The sequence below is a fragment of the Halichoerus grypus genome, chromosome 8 (genome assembly GCF_964656455.1).
Source record: "Halichoerus grypus chromosome 8, mHalGry1.hap1.1, whole genome shotgun sequence".
Taxonomy (NCBI): domain Eukaryota; kingdom Metazoa; phylum Chordata; class Mammalia; order Carnivora; family Phocidae; genus Halichoerus; species Halichoerus grypus.
Genome location: NC_135719.1, coordinates 133023036 through 133030203, shown reverse-complemented (window position 1 = coordinate 133030203; position 7168 = coordinate 133023036). Strand labels below are relative to the sequence as shown.

The 7168-nt window shown below is 35.8% G+C and overlaps 1 pseudogene; it reads left to right on the top strand.

Annotated features, from left to right (window-relative positions):
• The first annotated feature begins 5259 nt into the window (after positions 1–5259).
• On the top strand, positions 5260–5324 carry LOC118550755 (U4 spliceosomal RNA; annotated as a pseudogene).
• The last annotated feature ends 1844 nt before the right edge of the window (positions 5325–7168 follow it).

The window sequence follows — 7168 nt, the reverse complement described above, 5'->3', positions numbered from 1 at the left end:
ATTAGTTATTGAGGTTCACAATTACTTGGATACAGAGCAAGACCTTAATGGACCTTCATCAAAAGAAGACAGATCACTTTTCAACATTATTTTAAAGGAACAGAAATTTATTGTAATCTAATTTTTTTTTAAGTTTTTATTTATTTATTTTGACAGAGAGAGAGAGAGACAGCGAGAGTGGGAACACAAGCAGGGGGAGTGGGAGAGGGAGAAGCAGGCTTCCCGCCGAGCAGGGAGCCCGACGTGGGGCTCGATCCCAGGACCCTGGGATCATGACCTGAGCCAAAGGCAGACACTTAAAGACTAAGCCACCCAGGCACCCTTGTAATCTAATTTTTTTAAATGATTGTCCATCCAGGTTTATGGTCTGTATTTGTAAGTCTTTGTCAGGTTTTGGTGTAGTGGTTATGTTAGCTAAATAAATGAATTGTGAAGTGTCCCTTTCTCTATTTTTTATAGATATTATCTTACCATTAAATGTTTGACAGAATTCACAAGTAAAACCATTTGAACCTGTAGTATTTTTTATCAGAAGGTCACTGATTATAAGTCATTTCTTAAATATATAGAGGCTATTCAGATTATTTTGTCTTAAGTTAGTTTTGGTAACTTATGCTTTAAAAATGTCTTTTTCATCAGAATTATTGAATTAATTGGAGTAAATTGGCTCATAATATTCATTTATTCTTCTTTTTAATTTCATTAGATGCCATAACGACATTTCTTCTTTCACTGCTGATATTGGTAACATTTTCTTTCTTTCTTTCTCTTTCTTTTTCTCTAATCACTCTGCTAGGGTTTATTTATTTTATTTTTAAAGGTTTTATTTTTATTTATTTGAGAGACAGCAAGGATGAGAGTGTGTGAGAGAGAGAGAGAGCGCAAGTGAACACAAGCCAGATGCAGGGGGCTGGGGAAGGGCAGAAAGAGAGGGGAAGTCAGACACCCCACTGAGCAGGGAACCCAAAACAGGCTCCACATGGGGCTCATCCCAAGGTCCTGGGATCATGACATGAGCTGAAGTCAGATGCTTAACCGACTGAGCCACCCAGGTACCCCTAGTGTTTATTAATTAAAAAAAGAAAGAAAGAAATAATGAACTGTGAGGTTTGTGAATATACTTTATTGTTTTACTATCAATTCCATTGATCCCTGCTAATATTTGAAAACAATTTTTAGAAGATTTTGAAATGTGCCCTTTTGTATGCGAATTTCTTTTTTTTTTTTTTTTTTTAAGATTTTATTTATTTATTTGACAGAGAGAGACAGAGGGAGAGAGGGAACACAAGCAGGGGGAGTGGGAGAGGGAGAAGCAGGCTTCCGGCAGAGCAGGGAGCCTGATGCGGGGCTCGATCCCAGGACCCTGGGATCATGACCTGAGTCGAAGGCAGACGCTTAACGGCTGAGCCACCCAGGCGCCCCTGTATGCGAATTTCTATTTACTACTTCATGTATTTCGTGACATTAATAAATCATGTTTCTGCCTCCCCAAATGGTCATCTAATTTCAGGCATATTACCTACAAAGCAGCAAAAATAACCAAAATTTATTTTCAGAGGAATCATGTACAACTTACTTTTAGGCTTTAGTTGTTTTATTTATTAAGGAATGCTAGCTCAGTTGTTATTATTGTTTTATCTCGACATACTGATAAAATCAGTAATTATTTCTATCCTACAAAAATGGATTTTGTGTACTTTGAAAAATAATAATTAAATTATAAAATAACAGTTAATGGACACAAGTTGGAAATTCCATCAGTTAAGGGACAGCAGGCTAAAAATTCCATCACTTTTAAGATTTATTCAGCACAGAGAAGCTTCCAAGAAAATAAGAAAAAAATTGGTTTATGGGCTTTTTCTGCATTAGTATCTATTATTTTCAAGATTTACTCAACTGTTCCAAAAGGACACATTAGTCAAAGTGAGTACTCAGGTATAAATCAAAATTGTCTCCTTTAGGCCATCTAATATCCTATTGCAATACTAATATGGTTCATAAAAACATTTTATACTGAAAATGAATGAATATTGCTGGAAATGGAAAGTGCAAAGCTTTTTCTTTTCTTTGTCAATCTTCCAGCCTTATAAATATCAGATTCACTATCTAACATATTTGAATCACCAGATAGCATTAGTTTCTTTGGTTTTAAAATAATTTCTGGAATTCTAACATTTTCCGTACTCCCTGTAGATCATATAAACCACTGATTCTTTATGATAAGGGGAAACTCAAGAATGTGTAATTGAAATCCATAGATAACGTAAAAAAGTCATCAATAGCAAAATTGATTGATTATGATTTTACCTCTCAGTCAATTCCTCATTCATAGGAAGGGACTGACAGTAAGGTCAAGGTCAATTTTGGATATGCTCTACCTTATCCAAAAGGTAGAATGTGGAAGAAAAAAGAAAGAAAGCATTTTAGATAATTTGCAAAAATTATTTATAGCTACAGAACTTATCACTCAAATTTTTGAGCTGAAAGAGATTTTATTAATCTTCAATCTGAATTTCTCCTTAAAACAAAAACAAAAACAATCAAAATTAGTAACAACAGCCACAGATCCTGTGCATGAGGTTTTGGTTTTCCTACTCTCAAATTTTGTCATGCATTCTGCTGTCTTATGTATTTTCTAATGATAATCTTCTATCTCTGTAAGTGTGATGGCTTGGGGGGGTGTTTTGGGATGAGATAAAAATTTAAATAAGTGAATTTGGGCAAAACAGATAGCCCTCATAATGTGATAGACAATGTCTAATCAGTTGAAGTCCTGAATGAATCAAGAGACAGACGTTCTAGAGCAAGAGGAAATTCTTCATTCTTCCAGCCTTTGGACTAAAATTAAAGCTTTGGCTTTACTTGGTCTTTAGCTACCATCACATACAGCAAGTTGAGACTTGCCAACCTTCATAATCATGTGAACCAATTCCTTATAACATATTTCTTTCTATACATGTACACATCTGTATTATTTAGGATCCTCTGATCCTTTTGAGAATCCAACTTTCCCTATGAAGGAAAAGAAAGAAGGAGAAAATGGATACTACATCTGAAAATCCTCTGGTAGAACATGTACCCATCCCTTCTTTGCTCAGTGGAAACAGAAGGAATTAACAGACTGTGATTATCTCTCATTCTTATTCAATAACACACTACAAGGTTTTGTGGGTCTTTCCTGAAAAGAGAATTTGTATATCCGTAGTAACATGATTGAAAAGGTGTCCTATTGAAAGTTTCTCTTTGGTTAAAAAATTGTATAGTTTATTTCCTATGTTTCAGTTATATATTTTAAAAAGTTGTCTCTCAAGTCCAAAATGAAGTAACATTTAGGTGGATGTTGCCACTTGATCTGGTGGAGACTGGTTGCAGATAGACAGAAATGAGGACCCATTATGCACACTGCCTTGAAAACCCCCCAAAAATGGAATCAGCACTGGGATCAAGGGTCAGTCTTCACAGAGCCAATTAAGACATCTACTTCAGGCTGAGTCTAGAATCCATAAGCAAAACATTTACCTTGCATTTTCAAAGATAAAAGGGCAGCAAAACAATTTGGGTTATTTTTTTTTTTTCTTCTTCTTCTTGGATGTCTTGGGATTTTCTTCTCTAAAACAAATCCTTATGACCTAGCACAGAAGAGAAGCAAATTGGCAAGTTCTGAAACAGTACCATTGTAATCTATCTGTGGAATTCACTCAGGAAGAAACACCAATGGGAGACAGCTCCATAGACCTGGTACATTTCCCTGACAATGAATTTGATCATCAAATCAGAGCAAAGTGTTCTTACAGATGATGAAAAGTGATGTATGCAAAACTCACAGAGCCTGTATGTTGATCATGGACAATGTTAAGAGGGCTAATCAATACACAACTCTATTTTCTCTCCCACTATTTCTTTGGAATTTTATCTCAATAGGGGGTTTCTTTCTATTTCTTAGATGTAAACTCCAAAGGCTCACAGTTGTTCTGTTCATTCTCTGGTAAAGTCTTAAGTGTACTTTCAGTTGCAGTTAAAGTCTCTGTTAGAATACCTAGTCCCATGCAATAATTAAAATACCCTATATTTCCTCAAGTGCAGGAGTCATATATTAAATTTCCTAGTACTGACACTGAAGGTTCCCCTCACCTGGCTTAAGTTAGTAGGATAGTAAATACCTCCATACTCTCCTTCTTTTGGAGGGAGAGAGACTCCAAAACAGTTTTCTTCAAGAAAATACTATTCACGAAATCATTTCTGAGGCATTTTTTACATATTTATCAGTTGATTGAGAGGCATTAATAAATTTGAAGCCATCAATATGACATTCGCTTTGAATATTTGTATTTTGTTCTGGCACCTAAATTTGGTATCTACATCTTCAGATCTCAGTTGCAATTTAAATGCAATCACTCCATTCCATAATGAGAAATTATCTGAAACAGAGAAACCATTATCAAAGTAGGGCACTTCTAGGAAGTGAGCATTAGGAGAAATATTCACCTGGTGAGCTCTCCAGGTTAGGAGAATTCTGGGGATGAACACATTGCTCGTAAAGTTGAAGCAAATTGCAATTCCCCAGAAGAAAGAAATCCTTGGAAACATGAGATCAATTTCAGAGTCAGATCAATTCCTATTACAAAGCAGACAGTTGCTACAAGAAAGAAACCCCACATATGTGAGACACATGGGAAAAAAACACATTAAACACATCTCGTGTCAAATTAAACATCAGAGCATCTATGCAGTCAAAGTTCCATGGAAATAATGAATGTGGGAAATCCCTCACCAAGAATTCCTCCCTTGCAACATCAGAGGATTCATATTGGAGATAAATGCTATGAATTAAGTGAAAATGGGTGGGCCTTCAATCAAAAGAAGCAACTTTTCTAAAATGAGAGAATCCACACTAAAAACAAACTCAGTGAATGCAGTGGGCCTAGAAGTCTTCACTGTGAAATAATGTTCTCATTAAACACTATGTGATCTGCAATATATTGGTTTTTTTCTCATAATATTATTCCACCTTCTTTAAAAAGTGGATCTAGACAAATAATCTCATTATGCATTGTGGGACTGTAAGGATTCCTGATTTGCAAAACACTTTGATTATCTAAGAACTAAACTTTATTCTGGAAAGATGCCAGTGGGACCACTGTTGCATCTAGAAGAGTTTGGGTGTGAGGAGAGACCAAGCAACCTTCCTTATTTTTTAGTGTCATTTACATCAATGTGGCAAAATATGAATAATTATTGCAATCGTTCATTCGATGCTTTAGCTTTGCACAGTGGCAGTATCGTAGCCAATGAGGTTTATCCGAGGTGCGATCATTGCTAATTCATTTGATGCTTTGATACCTAGTGGCTGTTCATGTGTGAGGCATTGTGTGGGCAAGCAAGACCTTGCTATCACACTTTCAATGAACTACAACTCATTAGGGGGATCTTGTGAACATTTTCCTATTTCTAGGAGATGTCTCAACTCATTTCCAAGTCAGCAATGAAAACACACTTGCATTTTGGTAAATCAGCTCTAGAGCACAAAGAATGATCAAACAGAGGGGCTGTGGTTAAAAAGGTAGACTCCCCCTCATTTTGATTTTAAGCGGGTTCCTAGGCTTCATACTGGATTCACTGAATCAGAATCCCTGGAGACACAGCTCCCAATCTGCAATCTACTAAGCAACCCTGGTGAGGCTGAAGCATGAGGCTGAGATGACTCTCTTAGGGCTTTGCACATTCCTTTTTGAAGTTTCCCAAACTAATTTAGGGCACCAGTGACCCTGAGCCCTTAAAGAAACCATTAAACTCCTTTATAAAATGCTGCATCAGTAATTCAATTTCCTAAATAATTAGGATGGGCAGACCAGGAAAGAACTGGGAGTAAAAGGGGGCTTATCAGTGGAGTAGAGAGGGAGGTAAATATTTAAAGTACATATTTTTGGAGTTTTCAAGTCAAGACTCTGCAGCTGGCATAGTGTGCTAAGGTATTTTTATTGTTTTGTCTTTTGATCTTTCAAATTATAGAATATAATGGTCCTGAGTGTAAACAAGTGTTTATTGAATCTTATACTTATTTTCACGTCTGATAGTGATATAGCATTAAAGTTTTATAATCTGACTGGTGGGTATAGAACTAGAATTCTCTATTCCGGTCTCCTTGTGACATCCAAGTGCAAGCCTCAGCCCCATCTTCATTCTCTTGCTTATAAATCCCTCCAATCAGGGGTTGTTTTCCCTTTTCTCTCTGCCTGACCAAATGCTATGGTCCTTCATGGTCACTGTCAGAGAAGACTTCCCTGAGTGACTGCATACTAGCTCTCTTAACTTCTCTGAAGTGTGGTGCCCATAATATTTCCCCTTGTGATTTTATACTATATATATATATATATAATCATTTTGATTTCTAGAGGGCAGAAAGAATCCTGCCTTTTGGTTCCTTCAGATTCCTCATATTTCATAAGTCATAGCATATACTTGGCATATTTGCTTAATAAAACCAGGTATGTATTCCTGGTTTTACTTACTTTCATAATTGTGCTTAACACTGTATCGTAGTATATTTGAACTTTCTCAGACCCCTGAATCACAAAAGTAGGAGCTTATTGAAATATTGCATTAATTAAGTGTTAATAATGTTAAATAATCAAAACACCTGTTTCAATATATTGTATACTCTTATTCTCAAATAATTAGAATAGAAAGGATTACAATAGTCTTTGACAACAGGTAGTTGCTTTGCTTTTTATACTCACAGATACTGATTGGTACAATTCAGATGTAAGTGAGCCTCAGAAAACAGACTCCTCCTATTAGGTCTCAACTAGTTAGCGGTACTACTCTTATTCTAGTTTTAGAAGATTATTTTGAGACATTTAGAAAGTGCACTTAAGCATGATTCAGTGTGTTATTTAATAGCAGAATTAATCTCTTGACATAATATGTGAATGTTCTGGATGATGAATTGTAAACAACTTGATACTGGCCTCTGAAGCACTTAATATTTATTTCATCTACTATATAAACAGGATCTTGTTTTCCTTTCTCTGGTAGTAATTATGGAGAATTAGATGTTTATGAACAGTATATAGAGGTCTTTATTTCAAAGCAACATATCATCAAAGCCCTACGAAGGTTATCCTCCAGAAACACAATTTCCTGAACTTCTTTAAAACCAAAGTGAAAG